General features: G+C 33.6%; 1 protein-coding gene across 4 annotated transcripts in view; it reads right to left on the bottom strand.

The window, feature by feature from the left end:
- Positions 1 to 16,252, bottom strand: part of LOC111055878 (cell adhesion molecule 3) — a 206,227-nt gene that overhangs the window by 108,214 nt on the left and 81,761 nt on the right. The window lies entirely within an intron of this gene.

The raw sequence follows: 16,252 nt of genomic DNA, 5'->3' as shown, positions 1-16,252 counted from the left end.
GATTTGTGCAATCTTTCCTCTTCACGACAAGGGGTGGAACAGAAAGATCGGGTCGGTGTTTAGCATTCAGTTTAGGCTCTTGATCGACCTTCATGTAGAACAAACAAAATAATGTGAAGCTTGGGAGTGAACAGAACAGTCTCGATCGCATTCCAGCACGATGACATCTAGATGTTTTCATCATAGACAGCTGATGCTTAGCATCGATCGAAAGTGGAAGCTGAACTGCGACCACTAGTTATGTTCGCAACTTAATATGTATGAGCGAAATTATCCATAATCTATAAAGAAGGGGAATTCATTTCAATTTATTCATGAAGAGATTCTTTAAAATAAATTAAGATTGTGATAAAAGATTCGCGCTCTCACATAGAATCCTCTGATGATAAGTTGTTCGATCATTATGTCAAATGAACTTCACCTTATTGCTCGGAGATTTGCGTTCAACAAAATCTTTGGATTCTCTCTCCTGATAATGAACTCAAACATCATTCGAAAAAATAGAAATTGCAAGAATTTTGGAAAAAAGAATAATCTTCCAACATCCACTCATTTCCTGTGATGTTAATAATTATTAATCTTTGACTATTGTTTTGATAGATTGATCTTAAAGCTTCGGCCTCACTAATAAAAAGTGGAATTACGTGATGTGAGTTTTTTGACCTGTGAATGTTCCACATGAATAACACACTTCTTCATTTGTGTTGACTTTCGCTTCCACGTTTCATAAAATTGACCTCAGCTTATTCAGCTTATAATTCTCCCTCAATCTCTCTCCTCCTTCCTCTATCCCTCTTTGTTTTGTGGTATCTTTCACCTTTGAAATCAAAAGCGATGAAAATGAAAATATTGTTTGAAGAATTAATCGTGGTCGACACATGAGGCGTGTGGGCAGTTGTGGCGAGTCCATTATCTAAGTACTCCAAGAATTGCCATTCTGACACATGTGGGCTTACTCAACATGAATATTCATTCATAATACAGAGTTGAAAATTGAGAGAGAAATTTGAATTTTGGTTGGAAGTTGATAGTATTTCACAGTGAGAGCTTGACATCACAGTGTGGCTCTTGAGTTATTGGACATTCCATTGGTGAACCAGCTCAAAGCAAGAGACTGAGGAATTTTGAAACACGAAAGGCTTCTCTAACCACCTGCATCACTCTAATCATCATCATCATCATCCTTCTGAATTTATAATGCGGCGGAGATTGAGACAGATTATCCCCCTTCAAAAAATTCACATTATCTGACTTCTAAATGATAATTTACCTGATACCGTTTTGTATTGCTCTAATTTTCCTATCTTTCTCTGTAATCATTGCAAAGCCGGAGAAATTCATTTATTCAAATTAATCAACATGATCCCTTCTATTCAACAAGACAATGGAGGAGAGGGGAATCATCCATCTTATAATGGAATGTTATGCTGAAAAAAATATTATGAACTCACTATAAACAGGATTGTTCATAATAGACATTTCAAGCTGAAAGTATTTTCATATTAATTGTCTTCTCATATTAAAAGTCTTTTCATTCCATTGATCTTTCATCTCATACGTTATAAAACACATATTCTCTTCATATTGTTCGAGCTCATATCGATATATTATATTAAATTGATTCGAATTCCTGTAATCGATAGAGAAGTAATCTTGTTTTGGGTGAGATGAGGATCATACTTGAACTCATGAAAATAATCGAAAGTGCACCTTACATTGGCGTGTTACTCAAAACACAATGAAAGTTTGCATTTTTTCATTGCGTCAAGTTCTTATTTCGTCAAAATTTTTAATCGTCAGGGTTCAGTTCATAAAGATCTTAGTTTATCATGTTCTCAGTAGGCCTACATCATGTTTTCAGTTTGCCTTGTTTTAAGTACCTATGTCAAGTTCACTGTTCACTCTCTCTGAATACCTTTCTACCAATTGTTATTTCAATCTTTTCACCATATAGGCTAGTTGGTTGATTTTTAACCTTATAGGCGTTTACATTACTCTACATCTGACTAATGCGATAAGATCTTTATCATAAAACTGTTGTAAAGACTACTATCAATATTTTAATTGTTCTGTTCTATACAACATGATGGCTATGTATTCAACTTAATCATATCATGTTAATGTATTAATTTTATTTTGAAATATTCTAGCGATGACTGGAAAGTTGAAAACAATAAGAATATTTTAAAAAAGTTGCAGCTTCAAATTCAAAGAAGAAGAATAAGCATATTCCATTCTACGAAAACGACTGTTCTTATTAGATTTATTTCCAGAACTTGAATAAGATTCATGATAGTTGGAATAGAGCACGACAGAGCACGACAGTTTTCTAGATTAATATCTGAATTTCATCTGCCACTCAACTCATAACCTCTTTTCGACACTAGATTCCAGTTGATGGGAAAGTAAAAGTTTCTAACAATTTGCAGGACCAAACGATTCAACTCAATTCAGAGGAAATTGCGGAGAAAACTTCGAACTTATCAAAATAGTCACGTTTAGACTAAAAGTTCAATCAAGTTTTGGAAGAAAAGTTTCACTACGTTGTCGTAAAGGATTTCGAGTGACAATCAAACAGGAGCAAACAAGAAACTAATAAGTTATTAGAAAATTCTGAAAATGGAGTGAACGTTAAAATTATAATATTATTTCATGTCACAATGGTGTTGTGACACGAAAGGGCACTATTCAATTCCGTGCAGGAGCTTTCGATTACATAAAAATAGGAGCATAAATTCAATTTCCGAGTATGAAAAATATAATTTTTTGTATTGAAACGTATAAAATTAATATGTTGAATGTTTGCTTATATCGACTTTCTGCTTCTGACTTCCATGGATGATCATAAAAGCATTAATTAATTTAGCAAGTTGTATTTTTGTTTTGACTAATACTATAGTGATTGATAATTTTGTATGATTGTTAACAAAATCAATTTTGTTTTTTGTTAAATCCTAGTTTGTAGGAGTTTACCCTAGTTTAATAAGTTTTTTATCTACAAGATTTCATATAATGTAAAGTGTTATTCATGATGTCAAAATAAATGTGATTTGATTCGGTTAATTCAATTTCACATTCTGAAAAATATATTTTTTTCCGTTGGAACGTACAAAAATGTTCAATTTTGATGAGAATCTGAATACATTATCATTCTTTATACATGTACCATATTCACATGATTTCTACTCTTATCTGAACTTAATCGATGATACTGTGAAATGGAGCCTAAATGATAGTGAATGATAGTGAGAAAGGATGAGAGCGATAAGTATGAAAGGAGAAACACTTTCATAAAAACTGTTGGAATACAATTTCTACTTATATTGTACTTTCCAAGCAACCGTACGTTTTTCAATCTTTATTCTTCCATTTCACCAATTACAGCTGAAAAGTGACTGTGTTGTTTCAAAAAGTAATACCGATTCTGCTTTGCACTGTTTTTAGCTATCACAAAGAGAACCAAGCCAAATAGAAGAGATTTTGCAGGAAGCTGTGCCATGAGATCACTGACTAGTGTGACAGTGGGTATAAGCTCAATTCGTTCCAAACTAGAAGAACAAGGCAGCAATTCCGACTCCCTGGGTTTTTTCACAGATGAGACGTACGAAGCAGGAATATACGAGCAATTCGAAATGAACGAGTTGGTTCAGGGACTCTGAGTATGGAACATATGAATTGGGGCCTCTCTATCCAGCAAACTTATTATATTATACAGTATTGTACGAGATAAGTTGGAAGGTGTTACAGGAATGCCAATGCTGATCACGTAAATTCCATGGCAAGAAATGGTGAATATAGATACCTCCATATTGTGAAATGATGTCAATATTAATGGTGTACTGCTGGTATGTGTAGGGTTGAATTTGGAAAACATTTCTATATTATATTTTCACCAAACAAGTCTTCATTTCACCCATAACCCTTGATAGTTCTTATCTTACAGAGCAATCGTTTTGTGTTGATAAAGCATGCTTGTGGTATGTTCGTGATTGTGGTATTATTTATGCGTGTTTGGATCATTGATGGTTATTGCTGCTCCTCTTAAATTTTGCACCACAGACTAGCAACGTTCTGTGATTCGTTTTTCTGTGGTGAAAAGGTGTATCTTTGGTCAAAAGGCCAAAATCATAATAATCTCCCATGACGGGCTACACTCTAGTTCTCGTTTCATACAATAAATTCATACTGCTTCATACAGACAATAATAATCATGGTAGTCAAAATTTTCATATTATACAGAAAATTCTCAATGGATAACAGCCCTGAAACAACTTCTCTCGGTATCTGATCATTGAACGTCACGATCTTTTCTATTGTGGTCAACTCGCTGTATCAGAAGCAGGAAGTAATAAATTAAAGACTCTCAGTACATTATTATGGAAACAGTGATTTCAACAGTATGGTTGTCTTAATAAAAAATTTTAAACTGAAAAGAAGGATTTCGGCCCCTGATACACACTTTTATACCACTAGAATCAATTTCACTATTCATTTCTTGCTTTTCAAAGCATATAGGGGACGGAACTGCCATGTTCAACATACATCAGCAAAAATTAAACCAACTCAATAGATTGAAATCTCATATATTTCAAATAATGTACCTTTTGAGGAACATGAACAATGGAATGACAAGATAAACATTGATTATCAGAATAAGTGGGGGATAATATCCACTTTTCCTTGTATTTTTCATGTTATCAGAAAAATATAACATATTTATTTTCCATCTCCTGTTGAATTTTCATTATCTTGCATTTATATTGTTTCAATTTTCGCTCGTTGCAGATAATTTTCAGCTAAGCTCGAGGCTATAGGGTGGGTGATATTTTCCGGTTGAACAGAAGTGTGCACTGAACAGTACCTCACAGCAAGTGAACTTGGTGAAAACCGAAAACCTTTTCACAATAGTGCTATCCTTCCTCAACTCCTCAACATTTGATGAATAGCAAGATGCGCCCGAGGCTTCTGAATGTTTTATTGGCTGAATAACTCAGTACATCCAGATAAAACAAAGATTTTATCAGTACCTTCAGGTTGATTTTTTCTTGTCAATTTTGATTTGGTTGATTACTGCACCAAAAATGGAATTTTTGAGAGTTCATGAAATTAAGAAGTACTTCACATTCTTCCAGATGTTCTTTATGTTATCATTCTGAACAGCCAACCAACGAGTTGTATTCCGCACAATGGAGAACGTTTTCTTTATAATCAGCAACATTCAAACTTGAACTTTGGAATCAGAAGATTATTCTCAAGCTATTGATATAATGTATAGACTCAAGAGCACTGTTATCTTATCTCTTCAGTGGAGTTTCTAATGCAGCCTCTTATTATATTCTGAATGTCAATTTAGGAAGGAAGGAATTGAATCAAATATTCTACTCGAAGTGAACCATTGATGCATTGATTACCTTATGCTTATGCATTTATAATATTTGACTCCAGGGAATGGATCTTCCATTTGATTTCATGTACTATAATATCCATAACAATAAGTTACTGTTTGGAACTTCGAAATCATGTTTCAGCCTGCAATTTTACATTTTCTATAATCAGCAACATTCAAACTTGAACTTTGGAATCAGAAGATTATTCTCAAGCTATTGATATAATGTATAGACTCAAGAGCACTGTTATCTTATCTCTTCAGAGAATTTGAATTATCAAAACTTCATACCTTCAATTCATGTCCATGAATTCTCTATTATTCCTCAAAACTTGAATAATAGTAAGAATTATTTATCACCAGCAACAAAATAAATAATACCAATGTTTAGAGTCACATCAAGTTTGTGTAAGCATGATACATCATTGCAGTTCTATAAAACTCAATTCATCATGGATTCGCTGTGTTCATCCAAGTGTAAATTAGGATGGAACAGATTTAGAAAACTGCTTCCCATTTGAAAAGAATAGCATTGATACAAGTTGAAACGTGAAACTTTGTCAAAGAGAAAAACAAACAGCGTTCATCTAATTGAATTTGACTGGTCGAACGCATACGCATCTAACTTCTCGTCTCAATACAATTAGCCCTTGATGCAAAGTTCACAACCAAACAGAGCTCCTTCCGACTCCATCCATGTTTCCAAGTGAATCAACCTTCAGTTCACACTTGTGATTCTAATTATCAGTGCTTCTTGTTCATGATACACTAAATTAATTAATTGCAGTTCCTGTTAGACTTATATTCGTCATATTTTCCTGGATGTCACATTGCGAATTTGAGTCTTTCTTTATGGAAAACTGGAGTTAGTTGACATAAGAGATAACTGTATGCTGCATTACAACTGAAATCGTATTAGAATCAGCTTTCATTGTAACAAGACGGAGTTTGAGTAATGCAATTGTATGGGTAATGGAGTAGGGGGTGTCGTGTTGTACCTAGTTCAGTCCTCTGTTAAGTTGGATGCAGCTGACTGTGCAATTCTTGGAAACGGAGCTCCTGCTCTATGGTTTCCTACGATTGTAGGATTTTGGCCCATCCACTAACTTACCGTTTTCTGGGATATTCCTGACATTTGAATTGGTTGCGATTCAATGTGGGAGGTGGAGTGACTGGTCCTCATGGATCAGATTTTGTTATTCAACTAAATCACCCTTCAATAAATACATCCTATCTTAATCAAATCTGTTTCTACACATCCTTACAGAAAATGATTTTTCAATTGAGAAATTTAACTCTATAGTCTACTATTGATTATTGGGAATAATATATAATAATTTTAGTTGTTTCGAATAGAATATTCGAAACAACTTATATTCTATAAACATTATAGAATATTCTATAAATAAAATAGAAAGTAGTAATAAAAACTGACAATTCACAAGAGAAGACTTGATTTTTGAATGTATTCCAACGTGAAGCTATACTAAATGTTGATGAAATTATTTATTACCAGCAACAAAATTGAAATTGATTCGAGTTTATGAGTTGCAAGAATTTCAATTTTTACAGATGAGAATGAATTCTGAAGTAGAATTCAATATTACAATGTTCCACTCACTGAAAACTCAACAGGTTGGACTGAAAATGAATTCGAGAAATTTATGAATGCGTTTTATTTTGAGAGTATGAGCCTGTCGAGATGGCAAAAACCAACTGCATTAGGTTGTGTATTCGCTTTGGAATATGGAGCAGAGGTATCTGATTGTGAAATAGAATAATGTAATGAAATGCAAAATTATCTTTATTCCTAATGAAATTCCTCTTCACGAAATAATTTAATGATGTACCGAGTGGCTCAAATGTCCGACGACTTTGAAAAGGCTTTGATCATTTTTTTTTTTTTTTGGTGGTCCGGTCATGTAATCAGATCACTAGAATTTGAGGCTCAGGTAAACTGGTATTGCCAGTCAGCTACTAAAAGCGAGTGAAGTATAAATCTAAGCAAGTGAAGTACCTCCGCTAGGAATTTGACTTCTGTTGTGGACTGTTACATATAGGATTGACTGTTGCATAGCTGTTTGTTGCCGTGAATTTACGTGGAATATATCTATTATATAATATAAAATGGAACAAAAACATTATTATTAGTGCCTCTGAACTTCAATTTCAATTTTATTCATGTCATGCATTGTTCAATAATACAATATTGACACAAGTCAAATTGATAAATTACATTGTAAAAAATATTAAGATATTAAAATTACAAAAAATAAATTCGATAACAAGATGACAAGAATCGCATCATTTTAAAAATTTCTCAATTCAAAAAGTTCCATTACACTGTAAAAGGAGTCAACTAAGTGTAACAACCCTGTAACGCATCTGTTCTTAAGGTGGAAAAGATTGGTCACAGATCTGATTCGTAAAGATGAAGAGATGATTATCGAGGGATATTGGTCATCCCAGGAGAAACCATCTCTACTGGGATGGCAGAAGTGTGGAAATAATAATATTTCGACTAATTTGTGAGTTTTTATCACACAAAAATTCGAGGTAATTTATAAAAAAACATTCATGTTATGTACTGTAATATTTAAAAAAAATGAATTCAGGGTTACTTTCTTGTATTTATAAAATAGAATTATAGTACCATTTGAAATTGATAAAATATTGAAAAACAAGTATACAAATTGTAACGTAACTACTAGTTTCGGTGATCACACCATCGTCAGGTTACAATTTGTATTCTTGTTTTTTTAATATTTTATCAATTTTAAAGGGTACTATAATTCTATTTTATAAGTACTGTAATATATATTTACGGCCGGTGTCTGTGTGTTATTCTCTCTGTAGGACATTTGTCGCCGGTAAACAAGATCTCTAAATGTCATTGCATTTGCAACTTGTAATCTGATCAAGCAATACGCATTCTACAAGAGCCTTTTGCAGCATACTGCGAATAACGTTCTCAGACAACCACGTAAACAATTCAATATGCACAAAGCAAGTGTATCTTCTGTGCATGATTTTATCAGAGAGGTATTCCAAAACTCTCATGCTGTTGCGAGCCGAACCTCCATTGTGAGTGGATACGTTCAACAGTTGTAAACTTTTATGAAAATGTTTGGTAGCTTGGAACGATGTTAGCGACAATGTAGCGTGGGCTAACACATCCATCATAGCGAGAATTGGCTCAGTAACGACCAACTAATGATTGCATTCATCATGCGTGTTTTTCCTGAAAAAAACTCTAGAGATGAACTCTATAGAAAAAATATTCTGTGAACGAGATTCTATTGAATTTCAACCGAATGTCCAGATCCACTCACCTTTCACATCAAGGATGAATCAGAGCTTAGGTTCGCTTTAATACTACTGAATATTCATCAACAGTATTGAAACAGGCTCAGGTTCCAACCCAACAATTTCATCCTCAGGTCGTATATTGATATAAATCATTTCTATATCATTCCGTTTGAGTATTTTACTTTTCCATTTCTCCTATGTCTTTTCCATCATAAATAGTTATAATTTTATATATATTTATATCAAAATTGCTGAACATCTATCAATGAATTACGCCCCATGTAGGTTTTGAATACAGGGAGGAAAATGTGCACGAAAACGAGTGGGAATCTATGTACTGTACAATAAGAACAACATTTTGAGTTCATGCAGAGATGGTCTAATCAGTCCTCCCAAAAAGTTTCTTGATTAGACACGATATTTTTCAACATCCCAACATTCCAATCAGACCGATAGTCAACTACAGAAATGCACCAGCCTACAAGCTAGCAAAGCACACAGACAAGCTACTAAGACAGCATATTACCATTGAGAGCCCAACACATCTGAAGAACAGCACAGATCTCATTGAAAAAATAAAGGACTTGGATATAACTTATACCTTATAACTCTACATTCTGTTCCTTTGACATTGTAAACCTGTACACAAACATCCCAGTACAAAAAACCATAGACATAATTAAGAAGAAACTATTACAAAAATCTGGTGTGGCGCACTCACACAACTTTCCTTGCCGTTATGAAAATTGATCACCTGACGCTAGTGTTCCCGCGCATCTCAAGTCTACTGTTCAAAGATTTGATCCAGCTGGTGACAGAGCAATAACGCTGGAGACCCACGAGTTCTGCAATATCTTCATAGTGAATCATTTAATAGAATCAACAGTTGCCAACAGTTTGCAATTGGATGATCACATTTTCTCAAATTTCGAGCTTATTTTTAATTTTAGGTGAAAATGTTACTGAACATTAATTGTAGAGATTCTCATGCTCAATCTTTTTTGTTTAAATTGTATCTGAAGCCTAATAATTAAGAATCTAAAGTCAAACTTTGCATAGATGGGGCGGAGCTCCTGAAATTTTTACAGATATGGGACTTGTGGCAGTTGATAGAGCTTATCGATGACTATTTCAGGTATAACTTTAATCAAAATCGTTGGAGCCGTTTTCGAGAAAATCGCGAAAAACCCTGTTTTTTACAACATTTTCGCCATTTTAGCCGCCATATTTAATTGAATTTGATCGAAATTGTTCGTGTAAGGACCTAATTGTAAGGACCTTAAGTTCCAAATTTCAAGTCATTCCGTTAATTGGGACATGAGATATCGTGTACACAGACGCACATACACGGTTATTGCCAATATCGATGGATGATTGAAACTTCTCAAATATAATGTAATATTTTGATTTCATGTTCATTCCAATTGATTGGAATCAACTTATAAGTTACAGTATCAAATTCTGAAGGCGATATCTTGGAAATTTCCCCGGCTGAAATAACATTTGGTTTATGTGGTATAATGTACGTAAAACAAGTTGGATTACCCTCACATACGTTGGAGAATGATTAATTATGCAGAATGTTCTTGACAGAATAATATTTATGACGAGTTTCATATTCAGTAGCCTGTAATATTCATGAACGTTACGCTTTACTTCATGGAAGGGAGTCTTCTACATGCCAAAGTGCTCTTCTACCCGTTTTTCGCATCTATGCTTTCCGATAACTTCCAGCTCTGTGTAGCCTACTCTTGTTTGTAGATTTCTACATAATAACAATCATATCACGAGATTGTGAGGAATTCGACATCATATCCCCGCTCACATAGTGAACAAATTTTTCAGTAGTGACAGTCAACTTTTCATGTCTTGGAGCATCTCGCTCTGGACAAATTAGTTCTTGATGGATGAATCCAATAGAATTGGATTATTTACTGAATAATGAAGGAACTTTTATTCTGGGATCATTCAAGCTCTGATTTACATCAGGTTTCATTTGAGTTTTCATTGATTATTGATATTCCGTGAACATCACTTGTTCTAAAATGTTATGGGATGAACTTGTAGAGAAATTGGATGATTCAACTATCCTATTTCTATTGATCACTATCATAATAGGTTCATATGTATTTATGTTTGATCCTTTTAAATCACTGACATCACGCTCTTGAAACAACTTGCTTTGGCTTAACTATGAAACTCTTGAGAAAAACGCTTGAATCTACTAAAATACTATTGAAATTTAATGTTCTCAACTTCATTTGATAATAGCCTACGGTGTAATGGAAGAGATGTTGTCATTTCCACAAGTTACTTGCAGAAATTCCACAACTTCTTCGTTTTCAGTGTAAATTTCATTAGATGATAATTATTGTACTAGACTATTCACTGTAATTCAACTTTTTGTAAGTCAATATCAGTTGAAATAATCAACAATAACAGCAGTTGATCTAATAAATATCAAACTCATCCAATATCATGCCATTTTAATCTAGGATAACTATAATAATTGCATTTTCATGAAAAAAACCTCGGATTACTCTTTCATGTGCACATTGATCCTATGCACGGATGAAAAAGTTGGAGAGCAGAGAATAACAGTGTTTTGATGATGAATAATATACAGTGGCTTCACCTGTTTCATTCTCCCAACTGTTATCATGAAGTTGTGGCTTGTGTAAAAAATGACGGCAAAAATAACGTGAAAAACTCCAATACCAGTCTTTCTGGTTGATCACACAAAGTAATGAGGTAGTGAAGGGGAAATAAGTTTTGTCTCTTCTAATATTGCCCCGAAGGGATTTTTCCAGCTTCTGAGCTTTGAACAAATATTTCAACCAGCAATGCCCTCCTTTTCAATAACATACAGAGCTTTTGTTTGTTTTCGGGATCATCAAAATGAAGGCGGACCTCATACATCAACCGAACTCTACTGCTTCCATATAACGGCTTCCGATTAACTTATTGATAGGAACCATTCAAGCTTTTACTGCTTTCATAGATGGAGCTGTATGGATCAAAATATCTATTAGGTCCCTGAGAATAGATGTTCCATTCATGTACAACTTACTTTTATAAACTATAAATTTAATTCTACTTGATCTATTCGATATATGAATATCTAATAGATTCATGTATGATGTGATATTTTATGATTACAATTCGATATTAATTGCAATTTTAACATCAAATTGACCATTTTATATCTTGCTTCACCAAGAAAAAACTCTGGTAGATGATTATGAAAGTAGGATAACTTATGAAAATGATCAATTCTACACATTGATTTTTCCAAAAGGAGAATTTTGTGGAAAATCAAGAAATACTGGGAAGTAATACATGAATAATTGATGTTATTGATAGGATGGACTTCTGAAGACTTTGCGCTTGATAACCCACTCATTAACGGCAAGACAAGTTTTCTCGAAGAGGCATCCTGCATCATTCTTTTCGATCATCAGTATTTGATAAACAACAGAAATTGCTTCGAACAGGCTGCATTCCTTCCTCCCTTGAAACTATACAAAACCCCATGGTTTTCTTATTTCGCAGAAACTAATTAATGATAGAATGCAATAGATTATTCCTCGACCACGTTTTTCAGAATCAATGCATGACTATTCGAGACAGATGAAGCATCTCAGAGGTTGGGAGTTTGGGAATTTAATATAGAACTTTGCGATCACAGCTTGTGCTGACGGCTTCTCCAACAATTTCAACCAGATTCTTCTGCAGCTTTATTGGAATTTATGCATTATAAGCCGCCTTGATATGTACTCGTACAGTCAGTGAAACTGCACAACTTTTGCTTTCACTTCCCTGTTTGCCATATATTCTGTGCATCTATAAATTTCTGCGATTAAAGGAAACATGTCAAAATTTCAGGTTGACTGAAGGATACAAGTGGATATCTTTCCAACTTATAGTCTATGACACTCATTCGAAATAGTAACACAATATTATGGGTTCCATGTTTTGGGATAGAAGCTGGCATCATTGAGTATTTGGAAGTGAGCAAATGATCCATGAGCAGAAACTTGTTCTCATGAGTTTCAATTGAAAAGCCGTAACTTAACTGATTTCTAATGAGACAGGGATTTACTTCCAATAAATAATAAATATTTTTTCAACGGTGAGACCATGTGCTTTTCTGTTTGTTCGATATGTTTTTGATATTATATTTCTCATATTAAGGATATTCTTGGAAAGTTAATGAAAACCAAGGTTAGCTCAGTATACCTGGAAAATAGACTATGACCTATGATGAAGGACGAAAATTGATGGACGAGATCAATGACGATTAAACTGCAACTGAGCTTGCAATCAGGGCAATTCTAAGATTGACTGGAGCTGTGTACTATTTTGTCATTTTTTTATCATTATTTAATCATCTTCAAAGCAGATAGGCGAATTTCAGAATTGGTTTACAAGCCAAAAGGGAATAAAATATAGTCAGAAGTAGGAAAATAATATTATGAAATGTTTGGAGCCTGAACAGGTGCCATTGGTCCTAATCATTGACAGAAGACGTCAATCACGAAGTTGAAGAATTGCTGTTATAACTCTATCGGTATTATTCTTCAATTGTGGATATTTGTCTTCAACAGCTTGAAAAAATCTTCTCTTGAAAAAAGATTTCACAAGAATTTCCAGTCTCATACTCAATACAAATATTATTCTGAACTATTCACCTACTTCACTTTATTTTATTGTAATCTACCATATTACTGTAATATAGTTACTGTGGCGCACGTGCTCTAAGCAAATATCTATTGAATATTGATTGGTTATAATTTTGAAGTGAATTATTTATTTGCAATGATTATCCACATGATTTTATTGCAAATAGTTCAAATTTGTTGAGGTTTCAATGACAGATTTGAAAGTAATAGTGACAAGATGATGGTAATGAGTTTATTTCATATATACATGCTGGAATTATTATTTCAACAGGCTTAGATTATCGATATTGAATCTCAGTATTGAAAATACAGAGTATGTGAAATTATTTCATTAATGATATCTTAATTTAGTTTTAACATGTAAATGTTCGAAATGTATTGATGTTGTTTCATAATAATATATGTGAATAAATCACATTTCATACTCTCAGCGAGATCACTTTATGAATTCCAAATTGAATTGAGTGGATTCAAATATGCATTACTGTGCGTATAATTAGTCATTCTATCAATGGAATAGAATTTGTAATGTAGAATCCACCTTCTTCTCAGTGTTGAAATTCACATTTTTGCAAGATAGTTTCGCATTCAACATTTTAGAACTCCTCTCCAGCTCACAGCGAATAGAAGTTTATTATTTGTGCATGAAATATATGAACAGAACAGTTTAATATGTATTTTTTTGTTAGAAGTAGAGTGTTTCCTACTAACATAGGAGAATCTTCCTTATATAAACAGCTTGTAAAAGCTGACCTAGATTAGATAAAACCAGACGAGCTAATGCATTTCATTCGTTTCTCACAATTTTTTCAAGTAGTGAAATAAGAAGGAGACTGACCACAAATTGGATTATCGTTGGTAGACAACTGGATGGTTTTTCTCCATCGCACCCCCATCACTCATTGCATGACAGTCTACCTGCAGGCTCACTTTCCTTACTATGCATTTTTTGTGTAACTTTCCTTGAGTTTTTCAAACCACATGTGGTTTCCACATGCAACCATATTCCTTGTAATACATGTGATTTGTATTGATCAAAAGCACAATCAGGAAACGAACTTTGTGAGGCAATTTTCAACAGCTCCAGATTAATCTACCTAACCTAAACCTATGCCATGATTCATGAACTTGTTGCTTCTGTTTTGGATTCGTGGTAATACAGGCAAGGAAGGAAAATTCGAACGTTATCTTATTCAATCTTGTTTGTTCACAAGAATTTCTATCTGTGAGGTCCATTCAGGATATCTTTGTGAAAATACTGTGGATGAAGTCGACAAATCAGATAAAAAAGCTTGAAACCGCTATGATAGGAAAATATTATTCATTACAATAGAAAACTATTATTCTATATCAGAAAGACTTTAAACTGGAATATTATCCATTATAAAAAAATATTTACAACAAGAGGTCAATCTCAAAAATGCCAAGCTGAGGCATTACCTTTCTGTTATAAGACCGGAAGCTTTGTATGCTTCTGAGTGCTTAGTTCTCAACAGAGAAGGTGACAGTGAAATGTTGGAAGTAGAAGAAAGAAAGATTTTGGTAAACACAACAAGAATAATATTTTCACTTGCAGCAACGAGGATATCTCATGTTGAGAAGATTTCGGAAGTAAACAGAAAGAGAAGATTGGCGTTCTATGCTCATTTGTTTAGAATGGTTCCCGGCAGACAAACAAATATTCAAAAACATAAGTTAAAGATCCAAATCGAACTGGTTTATAGAGTTTAAGAAGGATATGCAAAAATTAAATATAACAAAGGCAGATTCACCAATCAGAGCAAGGCTACGGAATCAGCTTAAAGTTAATGTCTTACCAGAAGAACTCAGAATTGAAACTTGGTCGTTAAAAAGACGAATCGCTTAGAGTGCGAGGATGAAAGGGTATTGGAGGCGAAAGCGGGAGACCAACGTGAATAATAATAATAATGATAAAAATAATAATAATTATAATAAAATAATAATTAAAAAATATATATAATAATAATAATGGTTAATGGTGAATTACTGTGGTCCTAAGTTGGCCTATACAAAAAAAAAATACAAAAAAAATCTGATTCATGATTTTGAAAGTGTGACAATTGAGCTAGAACGTTTGTTTTTCCTTGTTTACCTAATCTCTGAAGAAAATGTTCCAAGTATTTTGAACTCCTACTTGAGATTTTGCATATACCATATTATAATATACATAATACATTCTATATGTACAGGTCATGATTGCGTACATCTATACACAGACTCAAGAAACATCAAAATTCATGAGAGCTCAAACTCATAACACTATCGAAGTACGAAACTTGTGCGGAATAAGGAAAGAAGTGTGCCAAATATTCAAATGCGTCCAGCTTGGAAATTGAGATTGGTAGAAGGATTTACGTGTTGAAATATGCTACATGGGAGAGCATTCGAAAGGATTTCCTGCTGTTGTGAACTCAAGTGGAGCTTGTTCAAATCTTTGCTGCTAGAGTACTTCCCGCAAGATGGAATGAATTAGCCTGAATTCATTGGAAATCGATAACCGTTAGCACATCTTCTAAACACATTCAGGCAATTTCCTTCTGCGGTCGAAGCCACTTTCGAGATGTCTTTCTATTTTCTCTTTTGCAATCTCAGTCTGATACAGATAAGTACATTCCACTGCCACGATAACTGCAGGATGAAATTTTTTTCGGATCATTTCCGACTTATTCAATGTCTTGTTCTCATTATTATCTGTTTTCATTACAGTATTATCATTCTCTGCTTGAAGATTACTTAACACTCTTTATACAATTATAAAAGTCGCTAAGCTCTTCAACTCTACAAATGTCTTGAATTCTCAATTCAAATGCTAGTAATGCTTCAATATAATAATTGAATTATTGCAATATTATGG

This window comes from Nilaparvata lugens, chromosome 1 (genome assembly GCF_014356525.2).
Source record: "Nilaparvata lugens isolate BPH chromosome 1, ASM1435652v1, whole genome shotgun sequence".
Classification (NCBI taxonomy): Eukaryota; Metazoa; Arthropoda; class Insecta; order Hemiptera; family Delphacidae; genus Nilaparvata; species Nilaparvata lugens.
The sequence above is the reverse complement of the archived record's forward strand: the minus strand, read 5'-3'. Positions and strand labels throughout refer to the sequence as shown.